This window comes from Metopolophium dirhodum, chromosome 1 (genome assembly GCF_019925205.1).
Source record: "Metopolophium dirhodum isolate CAU chromosome 1, ASM1992520v1, whole genome shotgun sequence".
NCBI classification, from domain to species: domain Eukaryota; kingdom Metazoa; phylum Arthropoda; class Insecta; order Hemiptera; family Aphididae; genus Metopolophium; species Metopolophium dirhodum.
The window spans coordinates 111761643-111784976 of NC_083560.1; the positions used below are offsets into that span (position 1 = coordinate 111761643).

Below are 23334 nucleotides of genomic sequence, written 5' to 3' on the forward strand. Positions count from 1 at the left end.
CTTACTTGATTTTTTTTTTAGCAATATTAAGTGTAGACGGTACTTTTAATGATTTGATGTCATGGGTGGATAGGTTATTTGACATTTTAACTGATGAAATAAAATATTTTCAGTTACTTTCATAGCGGTGTTGAAACTTATTAGAAAATATCATGAGCCTCAATTGAATCATTTAAATAGTCTGGTCCTCAAAAAAAAATCGGCTAACATTTTTTTCTCACGAATCTCAGAATTCTTTTTTGAAAATTATGGGAAATCAAGTTCGGTTTTCTATGATCAAAGAATTGAAAGACACTGGATTATTTGCTGTTATAATTAATACCACTACTGATGTTGCTAACATAGAGCAATTTACTTTTGTAGTGAGATATATACATGAAGGTATCAAAAAATATGATTACAACTTTTATATCAACTGAAATCAGTATAAGACTTTTATTTTTAGGTAAACCATATGAACGATTATTGTGCTTAGAAGCAGCTACTAATGCGACCGGAAATGGAATATTTGATACTTTTTGCCGTATTACTGTTAATTACCAAATTAATTGGAATAAAGATCTTTGTGCACAGTCATATGATGGAGCTGATTCAATGCAAGGGGAGTATTCTGGTTAGAGAACATTTATCCAAAATAAAAACCCACAAGCAGTATATGTCTGGTGCTTTGCTCATATAATGAATTTAGTAATAGTTGACACTTATGACTAAACTACAGACATAAGGAATTTTTTGGAGAATTATAAGGCTTAGTAAGCTACATGAGAGCTAGAAAACGTACAACAACATTTTACAAATGCCAAAAGAATCTAAATGTCGGTCCAAAATCTAAGGACCTAATTCGGAAGATAAAAAAATTTTCTGATACTGGATGGACGTCACATGACCGCGTTATTTCTGTGATTCATGATAAATTTGACGCATTAATTGATACTTTAAATATTCTGTCCAGCTCAACAGATAGAGCACACACTTTCTTACAAACAATTTCATCATTTAATTTTATTAAATTGGTAGGCAAAATATTTTTAATTACAACTTCTACATCGTGTTACTTGCAATCTAAAAACATTGATTTTATTCAAGCTTTTCAACTAACAGACAATGCTAGTTGTAAATTAGTTGCACTTCGTTCTGATGAAAAGTTCAATGATCTAGCTGAAGACTCTAAACAATTTTCTATTGATCATCATTTATCAGAATCAAATTTTAAAAGTCCCGTATACGCAAAAAAAATAAAATGCTAAGGATATTGTTATACTATACATGTAAGGGCTGTTACTGGTCATCTTTTTGTCGGGAAGTCGCAAATGACATGACGGTAGTTAATATAACTAAATTGGGTGGATATGGTCACACCATCGAAATAGGTAAATCCAAATTTGTAGACAGTAAACATCACAGGGGCCATAGAGTTGAAGGTCAATGGGTTTTTGAAGGGTATGAGAGAGAAACCGGAAAATAGTTCGTGGTGCATGTTGAGAAACGTACTGCCGTAATCTTTCTTACCGTAATAAAAGAGTTAAACCCGAAACAACAATAATATCGGATTGTTGAAAGGTAGTATACTTTGGCTTCCAATACCTTAAATTATAAAGGCTACAAGTGACAGGTTTTCATTCAAACACTATAGAGAGTGCATGGAGGCACTCCAAACAATCAATGTCGAATTATTACGGGAAAAAATTTTTTTATGCTGGGTATCTGGCCAAATGTATGTTCACCAAACATTTGTCGGTCACATAATTAGGACCCGACGACAGAATTCTTTAAATACGCTGGCATACTTTATCACATGGACAATATTGCACATCATATTTTTGCCAACGACGACGACAGTGGCGATGGTAACAACGAAAAGGACGAATAATTAATGTTTTATGTTGTTTTATGTGAACAATATTCAACTAATCCAGCCATACAGCTGCAATGTGCACCGCAAACACTTCCACAACTCTTAAGGACAAGCCAAGGCAAGAGTTTTGCATCATTCATTCTTTGAGAATGAGCCACCTATAAGCACAGAATGAGAAGAAAAATTTCGAACGTAAGCGGTAACCTGTAGTAAATCCATGTAAAAAAATACAGTAGTAAAGCAAGAAGTAAAATATAGTTGCAAAGCAAGTTTGGAAAGTAGTAAATACCAACAGAAAATCTAAAGCCAAGGTTAGTACTAAGTCTTACTAACAAACTAATACATACAAAAACATTATTATCTGACTTCAATTGTAATTGTTTTGCATGCATATCATAAAATATATAATTTTTTAACATAAATTAAATGTACCTATACAATTTGTTTTTGTGAGGCCAAATTTCGTAAGGTTTTTGTTGTCATGGTTACTCATAGATTTTCCTTCTAGAAGAATAATATTGAGTAGAATGTTACTGAGTTTAGTTAAGTATTATGAAACGTAAAATTCTCAATATGGGGTTCAAAAATTAATTTAAAACCTTTAGTGTAGAGACAAAAAAAATTTTTAATTTTGAAAAAAGATTTTTGAGGAAGTTAACTGATTTACAAAATTTTAAATATTCTATGTACCTATTTATGTTAGTATTGAACATGAGTTTAAATTACTAAACTAACTTATCTCAGCAACTACAAGGATACAAGCCATTAGCATTAAAAACCAACTTTGAAGTGGTGTTGTATAGAAGTCTGTGATTGTGGTCGAGTCTCTTATGAATACCTGTGTGGCATGACTCGAGTTACCAAAGTCGTTCAACATCTAATAAATAAACAACACTAAAGCGATTGGGTTAAACGGTGTTTTATTAACATATATCGAAAATGGTATAACTGACGTGCTGAATGTCGATCGCACGTGGTTGTCGGTGTCGAGTTCGTCCCACTAACAAACACAGAATCATCTGACAGAATCGCGTCAAACAGTTAGCAACGTTCGCACGATGTGCCTTCGTCGAATGGATCGATGACTATCTCGTCGCAGTGGCGTCGAAGCCTCGTTCGCGGAAAATGTTACGTGACGTTAACGGTGGAGGTAAAATGGTGGACGTTACGTAAGAGTCCCGCATAGCGGTGTATTCGCGGTAGCGACATAAAATAAACAGAAAGGAATCATATTTCATTTAACATAGGGTCTAATGATGATAAAATCGTGTCCGATATGTCTAGAATTTAAGCGTGCTGCCACGTACCGGTAAATTCCTTTTTTTTCTTTATATCGTGTAGCACTGTTCATTCGTTGTTGTTGTGGTCTGGGGTTTATTTTAGCAAATGTGGAAGTGCCGATGCGTGAGTGGTATAACAATGGCGACAACCACACCTGCGTAAATATCGTTTCCCTAACTCCAGGGTCAGAAGGTTAGGAACTCGCACGAGGTTGGTAAATAAATGAATAACACCTGATTTATGTTGTGCCACGGTTGTGTCGAAATCGTATATTTCTTGTAGTGGGTCTTCGCCGCCTTCATTTTCAAGCAAGTCATTTATTGCCAACACACGCATATTTGTTCTTCATACCTTGCAACGCTGTAAGAACAGCGCAAGAAAAATGTCCTCATATTTATTGTTCCTTGACGCAGTTGGCAACTGGCTGTTTAAATTTGTTTATAATTGGCTAAATATTTTGACCTAGGGCTCCGTGATATCACCAATCCGTTATATATTTATCAAGCTTGACTGAGTAATTTGCATTTATTTTGCATAATATATAAGCTAAAACAAAACCATTTTTAAAAAATATAGTTCTTCTTATTTATTTTGGTTTACTTTACCTAAAAATGACCAAATATTTAAGCGGGAAACTTAAAATATTTGCCTTAATTTGCTGTGAAACCCTTCAATGTTGTTGTTTGTTCTAAATTTTTTTTTGTAGACAATCATGTAATTCTTTGTAATTCCTACATTTGTGTACACCTAATTCCCAACAGTGGTTTACCCATGGTTGAAATATACAGGTTATTGCATATTGACTCAGATTGTTATCATCATATACAACATGGCTGCGTAAAAGGATATCACACATATAAATTTTTCTTATCATCAAAAACACGCCAACAAAAGCTAACAAATTCAAAATTCCCGCGCATGTGTACTTGGTTATTATTGGCTCCTTTTACGCTGCCATCTTTGTTTTTATCATCAAATATTTGATCTAGAAGGGGTATAAATTCAATAACCTTGATAACAATCCGGTAATCGATATCGAGTATTGAAATACTCGTCCTTGGTTATATTAATGATTCTATGGATGGTGGTGTCATAATGTTTCGAAAATAGTGACTTAATTTTTTGTAGATTTTCAAAATGGTATGTGTTTTTGTTATGGATTTGATGGCTGATGATATATTTCTGATTGAGGGTGAATTTTAAATTTTTCTTAGTGGTGAAGGGATGATTGCAGATAGTCATGACAATTTTTACATGGTTGAAAAGTGTATTAAGCTGAAAAAAATAGTTAGATATGTGAATAATGTAATTAAATGTGTAAAATAAAAATGTTTCAATAGGAATATAAACACTTACAGTGTGATCGGAAGGGCTTTTAGAATGTGTGAAGTATAAGTAGGTGCACGCTAATATTAATGTTTCATTATAATTATCGACAGGAGGTAGGCGAAACATAGCCATAGCCTCCTTGTCGATAATTATATTGTGTGTGGAATGATTTTCGCCTGGACATCTATAATGTTAAAATATTATGTTAAAAGTATACGAGGTGTGACCATAGGCGCTAATAGGGGGGGGGGCTTAGGGGGTATTAGATTTTAGGGATTTATATAAATATAAGTATAATTTAATATAATGAGTAAATTTCTCAATGCCATGTTTTTTATTATAAAATGTCTTAGATTTCATCGGAATACTGTTCTCAACACTTACCCCATATGCAAATTCAGATCATCCACAGTATGGTAACATTTCCACCAGTTGTCTAGCCCAGAAATAAAACATTGAAAATCGAAGTTCAACATGCACAACATTTGGTGGTGAATGGTCTCCGTCGCATTCACCACCAAACGTGACCCTTTTACAAAGCCATCAATTGAGGACTGAAATCTGGCGACGTACCTCGCCACCAGTTCAGTCTTCACTAGCCAGATCTTCTGTTCAAGAAGCGAACAAATTACATCACTGAAAAATTAAAAATGTAAATGAATAAAAATTTTGTAAATTACCTATGAACCATTACACTCACTTTTTCGGATTTACGTTCAAATTGTACATTAAATGTTCATTGAGGCTGTGGTTTAATGCATCAACCGTACTCATATCTAATTTAGATGAGTGATTACATAGTGGAGGAGGAAGAGGTTGAAAAAAGTTTTTAAAAAATGGGTCTAAATATGAAGTTTCCGAATTAATTGTTAACGATTTTTGTAAATAAATAAATTTTAAGTGACAATGTACCGAACCATTTTGGAATAATTTAATTGTAGATTTAATTTGATTTGAAATAAATTTTTTCCCCAATTTTTTGCTGAAAGTTTTATTGACGAATTTTGAAGCTAAAGATTTTAATTTTATAAATTCCCCCCCCTAAAATTGTTTCTTCCTCATTCTCATCTACTATGTAATCAATAGCCTTTCTGATATGTGTATACCTTGATGGCGCCTGTAAAAAATGTATTATTAATTAATGTATTATTAATATTATGTATTATATTATATTATTATATTATATATTATACTATTATTATTATTATATATTATTATATTATATATACCTACTTCAGTTTTAGCGTATACATAAAATTGAATTTCGGCAATGTTGTCCACGATGAATGCATTTAGCTTGTAAACACTATCAACCCTACAATCGAAACTTTTCACGAACCACAATAGTGATTCGCTACTCTGTGTTACCCCGCATTTCGGGATTGCCGCCGCGATCAGCTTAATCATGTTTTATAAGATTTATTTACTGGTAAGATTTACGTCAAAAAAATAACAAAACACCAATGCAGTTAAAAAAATAAAACATTTATACCTTATTTGACAAATGTTTTCTTTTATGTAATAATTTTGTTTGGAAGTGCGTGATGTTCATATGCCATAGTAATGTTATTTCATAAATGAACGCCTTTTCACAAAAAGGGCAATTTATCATAATAAATTGTAATTGTTTTTCCGTAGAGGAATAATTCGTATCTATCGGAGTGTTTTCAAAAACTATAAAAAAAATTTAAAAAAAATAGTTATTCTTGGTTTAAATATGTAATTTTGTCCAAATTTGAATTTAAAATGACGTTCGTATTAAGTCGACTATTAGACTTAGAGGTCTGCAAGTGGTATGGTTGCATTGCATTGAAAAAAATCGAGTAGTTACGAATAACAGCAAAACATATTTGGAGACTGTTCAAAGTGGAAATACTGTACCGGCATAAATGTGCTCAATACCCCCCCCCCCCCCCCCCCCCAACGTTTGTAACATATCTGTTTTGCCGTTAATCGTAACTGCAATGTGATCAATGTCAAGAATCATGCGGCAACCGTATGCTAAGCTATAGCTTTGCAAAATTATTAAAAAATAACCATCCACCCTACAGCTATAAAAAATACGTCCTTGGAAAGAGGAGGTAGTCTGCTATCCTGTGAATACGTTTGTAGGGATAACATTTGAGCTGGTTAGCGATGAAGAGATGATTACCGCAGCAAGTCCGAATTTATGGCATTATGCGGCAACCGTTTATATATAATTTTAAAATTATTAAAAAACTAACTTTTAATAAAAAATTGTTTATACATTTTTAACTACAGAATAATTAGCAAATATTCATGATTTTGACGATTTTTGTCAATATTAGCACTTATAAACGCTTATAAAAAAAAAAATTTGTGGCTATGTATTTTTATAATTTTTGAATGGGAGTTAGAACAACTTATGTAAATCCTTCTATTAAAACATACACCATTGTAAAACCAATATACTAATAAAATAATAAACTAATTCAATACTTACAGTTATTGAATTCCATGTTAATTAAAATACGTGACTAACGTGTCGGGAAAGCCGTTGAGAAACGTATGAATCGTAATTTTAAGCTACGGCTACAATATCTAGTATAATAATAATAATAATAATATTAATTACATGTAGTTATTGGTATTTCGTCTGCCTGCCCAAGAAGTTAACACTGTTATTCAGAGTACCTATAGAGTTTTCCACGGATACACTGATATGCGTTTAATCGTGATTATAATTTATTTCAAGGAAAATAATTTAAATTATAAACCGAATCGACGGCCGTCCGGTAGATAAGTACCGACGGCCCCAACGAAAAAGGACGTAACTCACTTTTACGAATTTAGAATAATAAAATAGAATACATAATAGTAAATAATATTCTTTTTTTTTATTTATACATAATATTTATAATATTTATACATAATAATTATATACATTTATTTTTTAGTTATTTGTTTATGAAATAACTTTTGTTCAATAAATCTATGGCAAAGTTCGCATCTTTCGCCTCGACAAACCGTGATAACCGTCCCTTTGCATGAGCTGTCGACAATCTAATCATGGCTTCGACGGTCCTGGGCGTTACGGGCAGAGTTCTCGCTGCGTTCGGACCGACAGCCTCCCTTGAACGTATTCTCGCGTACTCCACAGTGATCATCCCACAAGCTTCATCATTCATTTTTGGCTTGATGCACTTGGCAATTGATAAATATTTCCTCACGAAATCATTTTTTAATATTTTGGTTTGAACTGGTCCATGTAGTGTTAGGTTAGGACGTGATTCAATTATGATTCTTTGAGCAATTACAATCCGATTTACAAGTCTCGGACCAATCGGTTCAATATCATGCGATTTGACTTTGGCAATTGCGAGTACGCGTGTACAATCTCCGGCAATATCCAGCCATCCGTTCCTGGACTCCAGGGTTTTTAATATATTTACACGAAACTAGCAGGGATGGTAGCTGGGTACTTGGGTAATAATCTAATGGTATAGGATTCGAGTCGGTCGTACTGTTATTCGATTTTTAATTAATTTATTATAGTGCAATTTGCATGACGTCCGGGTGATTTCACGGGCGATCGGCCAGACTCCAGCCGTCAGCTCAGTGCACACGGGGTTTTTAGTATTTTTACACGAAACTAGCAGGGATGGTAGCTGGGTACTTGGGTAATCTAATGGTATACGATTCGAGTCGGTCGTACTATTATTCGATTTTTAATTAATTTTTGAAATCAAAATTTGCACAACTACCGGGTGATTGCACGTTAAAGTGTCAAACTCCAGCCGTCAGCTCAGTGCATACGGGGTTTTTGATATTTTTACACGAATTTAGCAGGGATGGTAGCTGGGTACTTGGGTAATCTAATGGTATACGATTCGAGTCGGTCGTACTATTATTCGATTTTTAATTAATTTATTAAAGTACTATTTGCATGTCTACCGGGTGATTGCAGCTAGATCGGCCAGACTTCAGCCGTCAGCTCACTGTGTACAGGGTTTTTATTTATAGAATATATAATAATAACTGGGTTTTTACCGTTGGCCTATCATATCTTATCTTATCGTTGTGACCGAAGCCGTAAACCAGTCTCCGTGGCTCAGCACACACCTATATGCTCATGTAGGGACTCATAATAAATAATAATCTCTGAATAATATTCACTTCATAGGGACTCTGAACCTATGAAAAACATGAAAACGGTTCCACGCACCAACATGATGTTAGACACATGGTCACCAATATTATGAAAACGGTTCCATGACTTATGGCAGGATACGCTACGCGGGGTCGGCTTGTTTACCATTCCCTATTTCACGTATGCCACGCCCCCCTGGAAACCGTATTCTCGGTGGATTATGTATTATTTTTCAATTAATTTCATTTGTCTTTCCGCGCTTGACGCCTTCACAGCTACGTTCTTACAGCGTTACGAGACTACTACTACCACGTTCCAACTGCAGACCATTGGTAAAATATTTATATTATTATTACTTATTATTTATAAAACCCTAATAGTATAAAGTTTATGCTAATCTGCAATTGATTTAATTGTTATTCTCGGTGGATTATGTATTATTTTTCAATTTTTAATATTGTAGATTTACACGTATTTGTTTTCAGTAATATAATTAGTTTATTAATTACCATTTTGGAATTAACCCGGTGTTAGTCGGGCTAGTGTAAATTACGTCGTTATTAACCACGTTATGATAACGTTAAATTGGGTAACGAGTTTTATTAAGATTTGTATACTGTATGTTTGTATATTATGAATGTATGAGTAATTTAAAAAAATAAGTAAAAAAAAATACAAATAAAGGAAAAATATAATAACCTGACCAGAAATATTTTAGTCGTTATAATAAAAAAAAATAACATTATCATTAGTAGCGATTTGGTCGAAATGACCGCAATTTATGATATCTCACATTTATTTTAATTTAATTTACGAAATTAAATGTACTTGGAATATTATAATGTTTCGTATAAAAACTATAAAATAAAAAAAAATCGTTTTTGCGTGAGACTATATGCATCGGCAACAACACAATCTATGCGCGAGTTATAGCATTACTCATGTGATACATTCTAGGTAAAAATGATAACAAGGAAATCCAAAAGTTGGAAGGCTCATATAATGGCTACAGCTGACGACCACTGTGTCGTTAACATTGTTGGTAAACGTTTGGGAGTCACGCCTCATACTACTGGCATGATGCACTTTCAACCAGACGTTGGAAATGATTATAAAATATACGACACACAATTGTCATATTACAACAATTCGATTCAAGAGTCTTGTCCTTTCTATTATACAAAAAATACAAGATTTAGAAATGCAAGGTACACGGACTTGTCAATTTTGGCCAAAATACCCATAAAAAAAGGTTTGTATTTTTCTAATGTAAGTGTATTTTATATATTAAAGCTAACGACTTGTTACAGGTGAAGTTATAGAAGGGTTGTGCGGGGCCACTTACCCGATAGAACCACAATATATTGTCCGTGGTCAAAATGACTTTTCGTTGATCCAAAGCGGCAGGTCAAAATTAGAATTGCTATTCCTAGGACCGGCTGCTTTCTGCAATCACGACTGTGAGGCAAATGCGGAAATTATTTGCATATCAAAATTAAGAAGCGGTGTAAAAGCAGTCGAAAACATACAAGCAGGGGAAGAAATAACAGTTTACTATGGCAATCACTACTTTGACGATGAAAACCTGCTTTGTCAATGTAAAACGTGTTCTGTTGATCGGTGTAAGTATTCTGTTTATCTTTGATTCCATACTTAAAATTCTGATTTTTTTTTTTCTTAATTTCAACAGCAGCTTCATCAGATATAGATATGTCAAATGGTAATTATTTTTATATTGATGGAATTAAAACATTATTTAAGCTCAACGTAAACAAGTAACATTGATTTTCTATATGTACATTAAAATATTAAAATCAATTTTTAATTTGTTTTAGTAACTGTTGTTGATAAGTCACCATCATCGTCTAATACCAGTCCCCCCGTGGAGAAAGCAATGAGGTTTTTGATGACCAACGTAAGGAGTTTATAATTTCTCTGTGCAATTCGATAATCGGGTAATTCACTTCATCTTATAAATTGTTGCAACAGCTTAGTGAAAGTATTAATAAACAGCAAATACTGTTGACTCCAAAAACCGCACACTTTTGGTAGGTTAAAACCGCACGCTTTTAATAGGTCAAAACCGTACAATTTTAAAAATTGTCGTATCCAAAAACCGCACAGTTATGATTTTGACCCCGAAAACGTCGATAAATAAAAAAGACATATGTATATGTATAATTAATTATTTATTCTCATAGTTCATGAAAAAAAAATGTATTATATTAAAAACTTTATACGATCTTCGTCACGTAAAAATTCTTCCCAAAATTGAAACAAATGCTCCAAAAAATAAATACAATTTAATTAAAAATCAAAAATATTATTTATTATTTATTTTTTATTTATTTATATTGACTTCCTTATTAAGCTTACGTCATTGCTTCCTATTACTTCATTATTCTTTATGGATATGATATCTCTTTCCGTATTATTTTTCGCGGTCTTTCATGAATGTCATTACAAGCTTTGCGTTTACATTCATTACGTACCTCTTGAATTTGAATTTTCACTGTTTCCACGTGTTCATGCTTGTGTGTGTTATTAATTTTTAGTATATTCTTCATTTGACTGCGTGTTGTAACCGTGGATGTACAATTTTTAATATAACACCGCCAAACCACATTTCCTCTATAACTGACTCTAAATTGTCTGTATTTAAAATTGTCAAGTACACTTGCCCCCTTTATTACTTTCAAAAATTTTAAAATCCATTATAAAAATTTTAAATATTAACGTTTGAACACTATATAGACGTAAGCACACTAACCGACTTGAGACCGACTAATAACGAGTGACAACTAAAGACTTGATTATTGAATAGTACCTATCTTATAATCTTATCTTTTCACTATCTTCACTAAAAGTAGTGTGCGGTTTTAACCCACTATAAATGTACGGTAATTTGTTGTACAATGACCGATAAGCTGTGCGGTTTTTGTTTTTCGACCTTTTTAGGGTCAAAATCAAAAGTGTGCGGTTTTTGGATGCAACCGCAAATACAGTCAACATTTCAACCAGTTTGTATTTGAGTACTTATTCAACCATCCATCATCCTATCCTGTAAGCGGGACGATACTTTCAAAAGAATGTGGAAATTATATTCTCCTCATTATAAATAATATTTATAATATATGTATAAATTATTAATTTCGATAAAAGATCAAAGCGTAATATTATAAGAATTATTTCAGAATAATTCCTGATATGGAAATATTCTAGAAGACTTGAACTGATATTATGTTAAATATCTTATATTAACTGTAGGGCCATGTGAAATAAATACAAACAAAATAAATAATTGCAACTCTCACGCTCTTGACTTTGTGAAATTACTAAGCAACTCGTATGATAGTTGTATTTAAAACCATTATTAGCTCCTTGAAGTTAAATATTTCTCTAGTTTAAACAAAAAGTTTTATTAAATAATAAACTATTATTTCAAGCCAAAAATGACATTGTATGTGTAATGATCCAAACAAAAATTGATCTATTACCGAACACAATTTAAAAAACTAAATTGTTTTCCCATTGCCAAAATACATATGTACCATTCCTTATACGATTCAAGTAGAATATTTCAAGAGATCGAATCAATAGAGAAATAAAACAACAGTCTTGGCATTTTAGATTTTAAACTACAAATTTCAAATATATTTCATAATGTACGAGACATCCAATATGAATAAATCGTAAGTCTTCTGATTATATTGTATAAAATGTATGTTTATTTTCGGCATTGGTAAAGCGTGGATCTACCGAGAAAACAGTAAATAACTAGTTAAATAAAAATTATAAATAAATATGTAATATTATTTAATAAAAATGTAATTCAATTAAAAATTAACTATATTTAATACATAAAAGTTTTTTTGTGTCTACAGAACAAATGATACAATTAGTATTAATCAAAATATATAAATTATGTTCAAAATATGATAATTGTTACAATATTACATTTTATGAAACATAAACTTTTTTTTATATTTTATTTATTGAGCGATACCAACATTCAATTAAATGGCGTGGTAATAGATTTTCATTAGTCCCACACATTTTTCTTAATATACCAAACACCCAAGGACCTTCGATTGGTACGTTCTCGTACATTATCACCGTGTATTTAGTCACAAAAGGCATATTATACGTTAACTATTAATAGTAGATCACGGTGGACCCGGTAGATCACACGCTTTACCAACGCCTTATTTTCATATTATGTTATTTGAAGATTCGTCATCAATACTCAATGAACTTGATACTCAATACAATTATAATAATAAAGTTATTCTTTGTTATTATATTATGCCGAATTGTAAACCTGTTGTTATTGGGTGTTCACCAATCACCAAATTCTTAAAGAAAAAAAGGTGGTATTGTATACGAAAAACGATTCTGAGCGGAGACGTTTTGTCATCCTAGAATACTTAAATAGCCAATTGACTCCGGTGAACTTTTTCTTTGATAAAGGTATACAACTTGTGGGGAATATTCTATTATCATTTCTAATGTTAGCTATGAATTTTTAACTGAAAAATAATTAGCAAATTTTCGAGATTTTAATCAATTTTGAACTTTAAATGCATACAAAAATAATCGTGCAAATGCATCTTTAATATTTTTGAACTGATATTAAAGTAACATATGAGGAATATTCATTGAATTTTCAAGCTTTTTTACTGGGTATAAAAGTTTTTATCAACAATAGTTTTAAAAAAATACAAAATTTGAAAAATTCTCAAGGTTATAAATAGTTTGAAAAAAATCAAAATATTTCGATAATGATACACCATATATTATGTAGAATTGTTATTTAAAGATTCAAATGTTTACGGTTATTAATTTTTGAGTAACAACAAAAAAATGTAATTGATTTTTTCAAAATTTTTTTTTTGGGTAAACAATTTGGCCTTTTGAATACACAAACTAAATTCACTGTTCTATTAGAAAAGATGCTGATGTCGAAAATTGGCGCATTTTAACTATCCTAATGTTGATGAAGCACAGAAAAAAAACACACATCGTTGTACAAACAATACATTACTACGCTCAGAATCTAAAAAAATAAGTATTCAACCACATTCTGTAAATTTTTTCTTTCTTATAATCCAAACGTAATTGTTAATAATACTCTAAAATACAATTCATAGCTTAAAATAAAGTCACTGTGACGTTTGCACCTGAAACTTAATTAAAATATTCACAATTTTTTTTTTTCATTTTTTTTTTTGAAAATTTTTTCAGCTGATTTAAACTTAAGTTTATGGTAGGTTAGATACATTTATTAATAATGATAAATGTCTGTCCTTTGAATGGCCTCTAGTTGATTCAATAACATGCTTTATATTGGTTTGGGAATCTCAAAGTTTGGTTCTAACATGTAAAATAACTTAAATTTATTCAAATGACATTTATCATCAAAAAAAATTATTTGTTTTTAATTTTACAATTTTATTTTAAATTTCAGAGAACGAACTCATCAATTTATTTTAATGGACTTCGAGTTCACAACAATTTACAGGACCAGTATAGTATTAATATCTGGTGCGATTTCAAATAGCTCGTATCATTTTAAGACTGTTAAATTGGAGGGGAAACCTCTTTTATTATCAGTAAATCAGAATGTTAGACAACTGAATAACCAAGAAATAAGGAAAGCAATTTCAGTGATTAATCTATATTTAAAACTAGAATTACAGGTTGCATTGTTGAAGCAATTGCATAACAGCCTAAGCACTAGTACAAACAATTTAAACGCCGAATTTATTAGACGTTACCTAGCATATAACAATAAAATAACGATAATCGTATTATGGAACGGTTCCACAGATATGGACATTTTGAACAGATTACAAATTAATAACTATAATCTACTAAATATGACATGTTTTGACATATCAAATAATCAACATTTTTACATACAATTAATCACAATGAGAAATATGAAAGTCATATATGAATACAGTTTAGGAGCGTATAATAAACAAGGACGGATGTTGAGTCTAGTAGAAACACATAAAATTATATGTTCAAAACAACACAAAGGAATGTACCCCCACGATCCTTGCTACGACCTGGAACTAACGAAATGTATTTTTAACAAAATGGTTAAACAATTTCAGTATAAGAATCTAGTGAAACATTTTTAAATAAATAGTATAATTGTTATTATATTTTGTTTTTATCGTAATATTTTGGACTGTCAAAATAATGAAACCACAGCAATATTGACACTTACGGTCTTTATACAACAAAGTTCCTACATTGTGTTTATAGTGCTTATTTACTATGGTATAATATGTGTAATGTAAATGTGCATTCTGTTATTAATCTTTCAAAGATTTTTTATGTTTATTACCAATTTTATAATTAATATTGTACAACAAATAAAGATATGGTAATTAAACGAAAAAGTCAAGTTTATTCTACTTTATTCAGCGGCTCGTGGGTTATTAATGAAGTACCTAGTTTAATGGATACAGGGGAATCATCAATCATTACCCTGTAAATATTTTTCAATTCTGTTAGTGGGACATTCTACTAGAATAATGGATCATAAATTCCTATGAATTACAATTTTTTTACTGTAACCCTTATTTTGAATATCATTTTTGGATTGATCGATTTTTTTCAAGTAATTTTGATCCATCAACTTGTATTCTAAACCCAAAATTGGCGAAATTAGAGCTAGGTATAATAAAAAAGAAATTTTAATTAAATTCAATTATTTTTTAATTGTACGTATTGTTTCCTTTTGACGACCATAATACAAATTATCATAAAAACATGAACTTTTAGAAAACACCTATTATTTGCGAATAAACTAATCATTGCATGGGCGAGCAAGGACTTGCAATAACGAGCAAGTACTGGCAAAAAAGAGCAAATGCATGAAAGTTGGTTGCAAGTTGTTGCGCTCGGCGTGGCAAATCCTTGCTCAGTGTTACAAGTCCTTGCAGCTCGTCATTGCAAGCATTTGCACGTCATTGTAAGTGCTTCGTCGTTGTTTCAAGTCCTTAGGTACTCCGGTACTCGCCATTGCAAGTTCTTGTATCTGGTTGAATGTCCTTGCTCCCTGTTGCAAGTACATAATGCATCGTGTTGCAAGTACTTTCTAGCTGTTGTAAGTTCTCGCACCCTGTTGCAAGTAATTGCTCTTTGTTACCAGTACTTGCTCCTTATTGCAAGTCCTTGCTCGCCCATGTAATTATTAGTTGAATAACTAGGGCAAAGGACTTGTAGCATTTGCATATTTGTTTTACACAGTCACAAAAATAGCAGAGTACGAAACAATTACGTTTCATGCTTTCACAAAGCTAGATTTAAAATTTTATTTAGCATATAAATGCATATCTTACACTTTTATTACAACAAATTGCAGCTACATGTTAGTAATTTGTTTAACTACTAAATTATTAAAAACAATATTTTGTGGATTACCAATACAACATGAACTAGTATATCAAAACGTATATAATATAAACATCTGTGTGCCGTGTGGCTGTATATACATTATACAATATTATAATATAGGTATATGTTAGGGTTATGATGATGACACTCTTTTTAGAATAGTTTATTTACGAAGAGTGGCTACCATTACACGTCTCTCACTCGAATTACGAGCTAAGGCTACGCTTTTTCCGAGTTTCACGACAACAGTTTACCTAACTGGCCGCTACTTTATCATGCATCAGTGTTAAGGGGTCGGAGCCGGTGCGTTTTTTGGTATAAAAACATGTCTTACAGGAGAAACTCTCATGCCCTGTAGAATAGTCGGATTTCGTTAATTTTTTTTTATTTGAAAGTAGAGAACATTTTGTAGGTCGGATCTAAGCCCAATTTTGAAAATTATAATTATAGAAGCTGAAATATGCATTTGAATAATGCACAATATTTGTTCTTTTTCAAACGTATTTTTCTACTACTATTTATAGTGAAAAAAAATTCGAAATTTTTATCTGACCTTCAAAAACTTCTCATCTTTCAGATAAAAAAAAAATGACCAAAATCCGACATATCAACGAGGCGTGAGAGTTTTTCCTGTAGAAGCATTTTGTTCATCAAAACAGTGAATAGTCATCGAAGTCAACTACTGACTTGTGCATGCGCGTGCGTAAGTATCGTTATCTGTGCATGTAATTGTAGCTCACTCACACTAATATAGATTTACATACTCACACACATGCACGTTTCGCACGAGGCCGATACAACATGTGAATTGAATTGCCTAAACGTTGCTCCTTAATAAATGATCGGCACCGCACCTTTAATATACATATAAACCAAAATACTTACTTGAATATCCGACATGAGTAAAATACAAAAATGGCTATGTGAAAATAATTTATTTCTAAACGTAGAAAAAACCTACACATTACCACACTATATAGTTAATTCGAATCAACCAAATAAAACAAATCTATGTATACATCAAAATTTGTACATGTCAAACCTTTGGAAAAATATTTAAACACTGTAAATATTTTGGTATAGAAATGTGTCATAATATTGAATAAAATGACCACATAAAATGTTTAATATTGAAATTAAGAGAACTTATGTATGCATTTAAAAATTTAACAGATATCTTAGAACTTATGACAATTAGAGTAGTGTATCAAGCACTAATAGAATCTATAATTAATTATGATAGGTATTAATATATTTGGGGGGGGGGGGGGGGGGGGTTCATATGATACAACTATTGATCCATTAAAAGAAATACAAAATAAAATATAAACATTATACTAAAAAAAGGTGGGTAAGTGGATGTCGCTCTGCTGTACAGTAGGTTACAAGTGGGTCACTGTAATGGATGATGTTAAATTTGAATTCAATGATATAATATCATTGTATAAGAAAAACTATTTGAAACGAAAGCGGTCAGTCAGCCTATGGTATTACTAATATATTTGATGATATTATTGTGAATAAAGTAATTTATATAACCTATTTACGTGGAATAATGTTTTAATTTTTCAATCCTTAGCTATAAAATTTAAACATTTTATAAATTTTTAACTACAAAATAATTATTAAATTTTGTCAAAATTAGAACTTTAAATCCTTATAAAAAAAAATTGTGCCTATGTATTTTTAATATTTTTCAACTGCTATTGTAAAAATATATCAGGAGCCTTGCATTAAATTTTCACGCTTTTTTACCCAACAAATAAAATATTATTGATATTTATATGAAAAGAAACAAAAAAAAATTGAAAACTGCAATGTCCATAAACAGCTCAAAAAAAGTCAAAATTGTATGGTGTTGGGCCACTGGATGCCATACTTACATATATTAGCCATTAGGTATAAATTGGGTTTACAATTGGTTATTTTTTGTAGTAAAATTCCGCGAAAAAAAATTCTTTTCGGGGAATACGTCTTTAGCTGGTTATAGATATAAAACTGTGTTTCAATGTTTTTGAAACTGTATAATAACATGTTTAAAAAATAAAATTATAAATAGTTTTGGTAAAAATATTAAACATATTTAAAAGTAATCTTAGTCGTATCAAATACTTAAACATACTAGCGTAAAAAATATTTTTGTTTGTTAAATAGAAGAAGGAAATATATGGAAATAATTTTTACTATGAAATTTCAAAATATAGTAAATTAAACTAATTAAAATAGGTACAATATATAATACAGCAATTGCTTGTCCTAGTAAAAAAAGTTTGTGGTATATGATATGAAGATGATTGGGGGGCAGTTTTGATGATCACATTATTTTTTATCAACATCCATCCATCCATTTAAAAATAAAATTATTTAATTTAATATTGATTAATACAAAATATAGAAAAACTCTGTTAAATGTCAAAGGAATTAAAAATTGAGAATATTTTAACGCACTAACAAGCAAGTAATTACTTTGTTAATCGTTATGAATTATAATAATATTTGAATAGAAATCAAAAAAATTTATTTGAGGTGGGTTTTTATTCTTAATAAATTTAATATTTTTAATTATAACTAAATTTCTTAATATAGTTTAACAATATTAACGAAGTTTTGTCGTTTGTAAAAAAAATAAAGAAAAAATATTAATTTCTTCACGATATATTTTAATATAATTGTGTAGGTATAGAACGTAATTTTTAACAGTTTAGTATTTTAGCTAAATAAATAGGACAATGGGCGAACAACAAAAATACTAATTCGACATAATTTCATTCATTGGCACATATTATAATATTATAGTAAGAATGTATATATATATATATTATAGCGAATCATATAAAACAGAGCAATAGCACTAACCCTTGCACTACATTTTGAATATTATTTGTTTATTTCTGATTATAAAAAAAGTATGAGTTAGAACTTTGAAACTTTTATTGGTTACTTTAGGGTACTGAAGAAACATATATCCATAGCCAAATTACTTTATTTTAGATTATTAAAAAATTGTTTAATTTTTTTGTTTTGGTTACCCAGGAGTTTTCTTTGCACCACTACTACAAATTAGGTACTTGTTTTGAATGAAATATTGTCTCTGCCCTCTGGTGCAATGTTATCAGTCACTGCTTATTTAAGAAACAAACATTCTCAAATTGCTTGTATTTAAATGATGAGTACCTACCTACTTCTTCTATTGCATAAAAAATAAAAATTTTATATAAAATTAAAAATAAAAATCTACAACTTTTAAACTAGTTATTAATACAAATCAAAATAAACAATTAACTTATTAAAAAAACAAAAATTAACACTTTAATATTAATACTACTTGTATATATAATTTTATAACAAATTTAAAATAAATGTAAACAACTTTTAATGTTTGCTACAAATCGTACAGACAGTTCTGGATGACGTATTAAAAACTGTTTAGCCCAATCAGACCCAGGACAATTGTTTTTGAAATTGTTCACACTTTTTCCAATTTTTGTAAGATTATCTTTTACGATAAGATGATAAGTTTTAAATCGTTCTCTCCTAGTGGAAAACCAAAACCACTCATAGAAATAATATATTTTACCAAACTGTTGCATATTCAGCATTTATATTGTATACAAGACGTAGGGTTTATATTAATAATAATCATAAGTATCATATATTTATATGATAAATATATGATTGGTAGATATTTTTGATAGGTCATTAGCGAGTAAACAATTTGAATGTATGTCATAACGATTTATACATTTGACAATAAAGGACTATAATTAATATGTTTGATATTATTTATATAAATAATACACACCAAATTGGCGACGAAGACAATAACAGTTTAATCATAATCACTATTGCTTTAGAAGTTTCAAGTGTTAAGTGTATTTATACCAATACAAAATGACAACTCCTAAGACTGATTCAATAATGAACTTCGGTCAAGCTATTGGATCACCAGGAACTTTTGAAACAGGTATAGATACTACAATTTTTTTTTAGTAAATTCAATCAAAAACAATATTTAAAAAAGTGATATTATTATCATCGGTTAGTGAAGAAATTCATAAAGTGCTTTTTAGTCTATGTGTTCTTAGCACGCTTAACGATGTTAAGTATGCACTCTGATGAAAAGTTTAAACAAGTATTTCAAACCAATTAAGTCCTACTTTGCGGCTAGGTATATATTTTATCAAGCTAAGTAAAGATAGGAAAAATCTGTGTGCCAATGGGGTGCATTTGTCCAAAATCTTGCTTCAAAATGTGGTTTTTTTGTCGGAAATAACAACAGTTATCCGGGTTAATATTTAATCGGTAACATAAATAATCTTTAACCTGCAATTTTGATACTATATAATACTTAGTAATTTTGTTTTAACTTTTTAATTTAATAAATTGTTAAAAATGTTCTTAATAGTTTCAATTATTCTCATGTTAGGCGTGATGATAATTGATGATATAATAAATGAAAAATGTAGTACATTTTTAATGTAAAGTCATTAAATTTAAATATACAATGTAATATAATCTGATTGAATTTTTGGTTTTTGTTTATTCCAGATGGTTGTTGGCGGCTTAAACAGAATACAAATACACAATTATAGAAATTATTTGAATTTATGAACCGCATTGGTGTCTTAAAACAAAAAAAATCAAGTTACTTTGTAAAATATTGGTGTCTTCATACATGTTTTATAAGTAATATTTAAAATTTTGTTGACTATTTGGATGTTTATCTATTGTAGTAATGTTTGTATTGTTTTTGATTGATCGGAAGTATAAATTGTATAGTTGTTGTTTTTTTCTCTTCTAAACAATTTTCATTCACCAAATGTTGTAGTGTGGCCTTTGTATGTTTATTGTTGATATAGTTGTAGCGTATTATAGCAATAACTACTTTGATATAATCAATATATTGGATAGCTGAGAAAAAAAAAATTGAAGGTCATTAATACATTTTAAATAATTATGTAGTATATTTCTAAACATTATTACATACTGTGTCATCTCGTGACCCCAATGAATTTTCATAGTAAATATAAATGCACGCCAATGTCAACATTTTATTGAAATCCATAACAACTGCCTGTGGCATAAAAATTAGAATATGACTGACTGATGGTCTATAATGATTTTTAAATTTGGGAATAATCTGTTTTTAATAAATTTATATTTTACATTATTTATTTAAATTATTTTAGTAATGTGATGAATATTGTTTTTAAAATTTACCGTGTTTGTTCATGATTTATATTGATGTATTGCATCAGCCACCATGAATCCAATTTTATTTACAAATGCCTTAAATTCTTTGTCTACTGAGGTATATAGAGTTGCATTTAATGTATGGTAAAACGTTTAGTATGATTTTGGTCTGACTGACAAAGAATCCATGAATTTGATCTTTAAATAAATTGATGTACGTTATTATAGTGTACAACTGTACTAACTCTGTTTTTCTGGCATGTACATATTATTTTTGATAGAAATATATATATTTTATTAAATAATTAGTTGCATTACACATTTCCAAAACGTCTCAAGTACCCTCAGCTACCCTCCCTGTGAATTATCATTGTTTTGAGAGTCGATGTGATATTTCAGCTTAAATTTAAATGTAAATGATTTAAAACAATCTTCGCAATCATAACTTTTCCCACCAAAATGTGTATAGAAATATCTTTCTTAATTGTCACATCTCTTGAAATACCTAGGACAATAATAACAAAGCAGTTTACCAATTGTGTCATGTATCACTACATGGTTTTTGTACCATGATTTATATTTAAATTCTTTTTGACAGAATTTACAAATGTATAATTTATTTGCATCATCATTATCCTCATCACTGTCATTAAACAATTATCTTTGAATCTCTACATATAATTTAATTTATTCTGGTTTACCTAGTTTTACAAAACCTACAGAAAATAGTGATTAAAATAAACACATTTTAATGGCCCATAATTAAATCATATTAACTATTTAAATTAAAAAACAATTTTTAACTAAAAGTGACTTACATACAGTTTTGTATATGATTATTGATTAATGGGACAAAAATGAACATCATACCATAAACATAACATATTATACAAAACACCATTGTTATTACCTTGTGTTGTAGGTGGCGGTATCTCAACGGCGGTTGATTTCATTTCTGCCTGATCATCGATGCTTTCTGTTGCTGACAGCGGGAGTGGATGTATACCAACTGTAATAAAAATATATTACTATATTTAAAAAAATGCTAGATAGAAGCTATGTGTCTACAATATATAAAATAAATGTATGGAATAATGGATGACGGACATGTTACTTTATGAAAAAAATGTTAATTTTAAATTACTATATGCTGGGCTGGCAGTGGTTAAAGTTAGGTATTTGAAAAAGTGACTAAGTGACTGAATTTAATCAAAAAAGTGACCTACATAAATTTGTTTCATAACTCACTGCTATTAAACCATTATCTTTGAATCTCTACTTATAATTTAATTTATTTTTACATACTTTGCTTTAGAAAAAATACAGAAAATAGTGATTAAAATAAACACAAATTTTAATAGCACATATTTAAATTTAAAACATTTTTTTTTTTTTACTAAAAGTGACTTACTTCCAGCCCTGTATATGAGTATTGATTAACAGGACAAAAATGAATATAATATCATAAACATAACATACACAGAACACCATTGTTATTACCTTGTGTTGTAGGTGGCATTATCCGAACAGTGGTTGATTTCGTTTCTGTCTGATCAGTAATCATCGATGCTATCTGATGCTGACGGTAGGTATGGATGTATACTCACAACTGTAATAAAAATATATTGCTGTATTTAAAACAATAGGTACTGGAAGTTAAATTATTGAAATTAAAATTTGGTCGTAAACTTTAGTATCATGCGTTTGTATACATCAAATAATTGTATGTAATAATGGATGACGGTCATATACCTATATATAAAAATAAATAAATGCCTAATTTGAATTTACTTTGGTTTTCCATAAAAATTAACATGATAGCATGATAAAAAAATGTATAAAAACTTACCCTATAAACTAATGGACAGCGCATTCCACTCCGCCCTGCCATTAATGCATGGAAATCATATAAGAGAAAGAAAGAAGGAATAACGAAGAGAGAAAGAACATAAAGGGAGTAATCATTGAAGTATGAAACTAATACTATACTTCCCCCACGTTCTCTTTTCTCTTTTACTCTATATCGTACAGCTGATCTCTCTCTCTAAGCGCTGTCTAATTGACTCATGGGTTATATTTTTTTATAGGTGATATGTCGTGTAATCGTGTTATCACTTAACACGACAAAATGTTTGGCACCGCCTCATCGCAA

General features: G+C 30.2%; 1 long non-coding RNA gene across 5 annotated transcripts; it reads right to left on the reverse strand.

The window, feature by feature from the left end:
* Nucleotides 1–15333: 15333 nt before the first annotated feature.
* On the reverse strand, nucleotides 15334–23182 carry LOC132934197 (uncharacterized). Of its 5 annotated transcripts, none has more exons than XR_009662994.1 (7): nucleotides 23032–23182; nucleotides 22683–22791; nucleotides 22093–22191; nucleotides 21210–21380; nucleotides 20977–21100; nucleotides 20639–20900; nucleotides 15334–20551 (listed from the first exon to the last, which is right to left on the reverse strand). It is a non-coding gene; the product is annotated as an uncharacterized LOC132934197 (long non-coding RNA). The 5 variants fall into 5 exon arrangements; XR_009662991.1 differs by having other exon boundaries at nucleotides 20977–21063; nucleotides 23032–23181; XR_009662990.1 differs by having other exon boundaries at nucleotides 20977–21129; nucleotides 23032–23181.
* Between the last annotated feature and the right edge of the window lie 152 nt (nucleotides 23183–23334).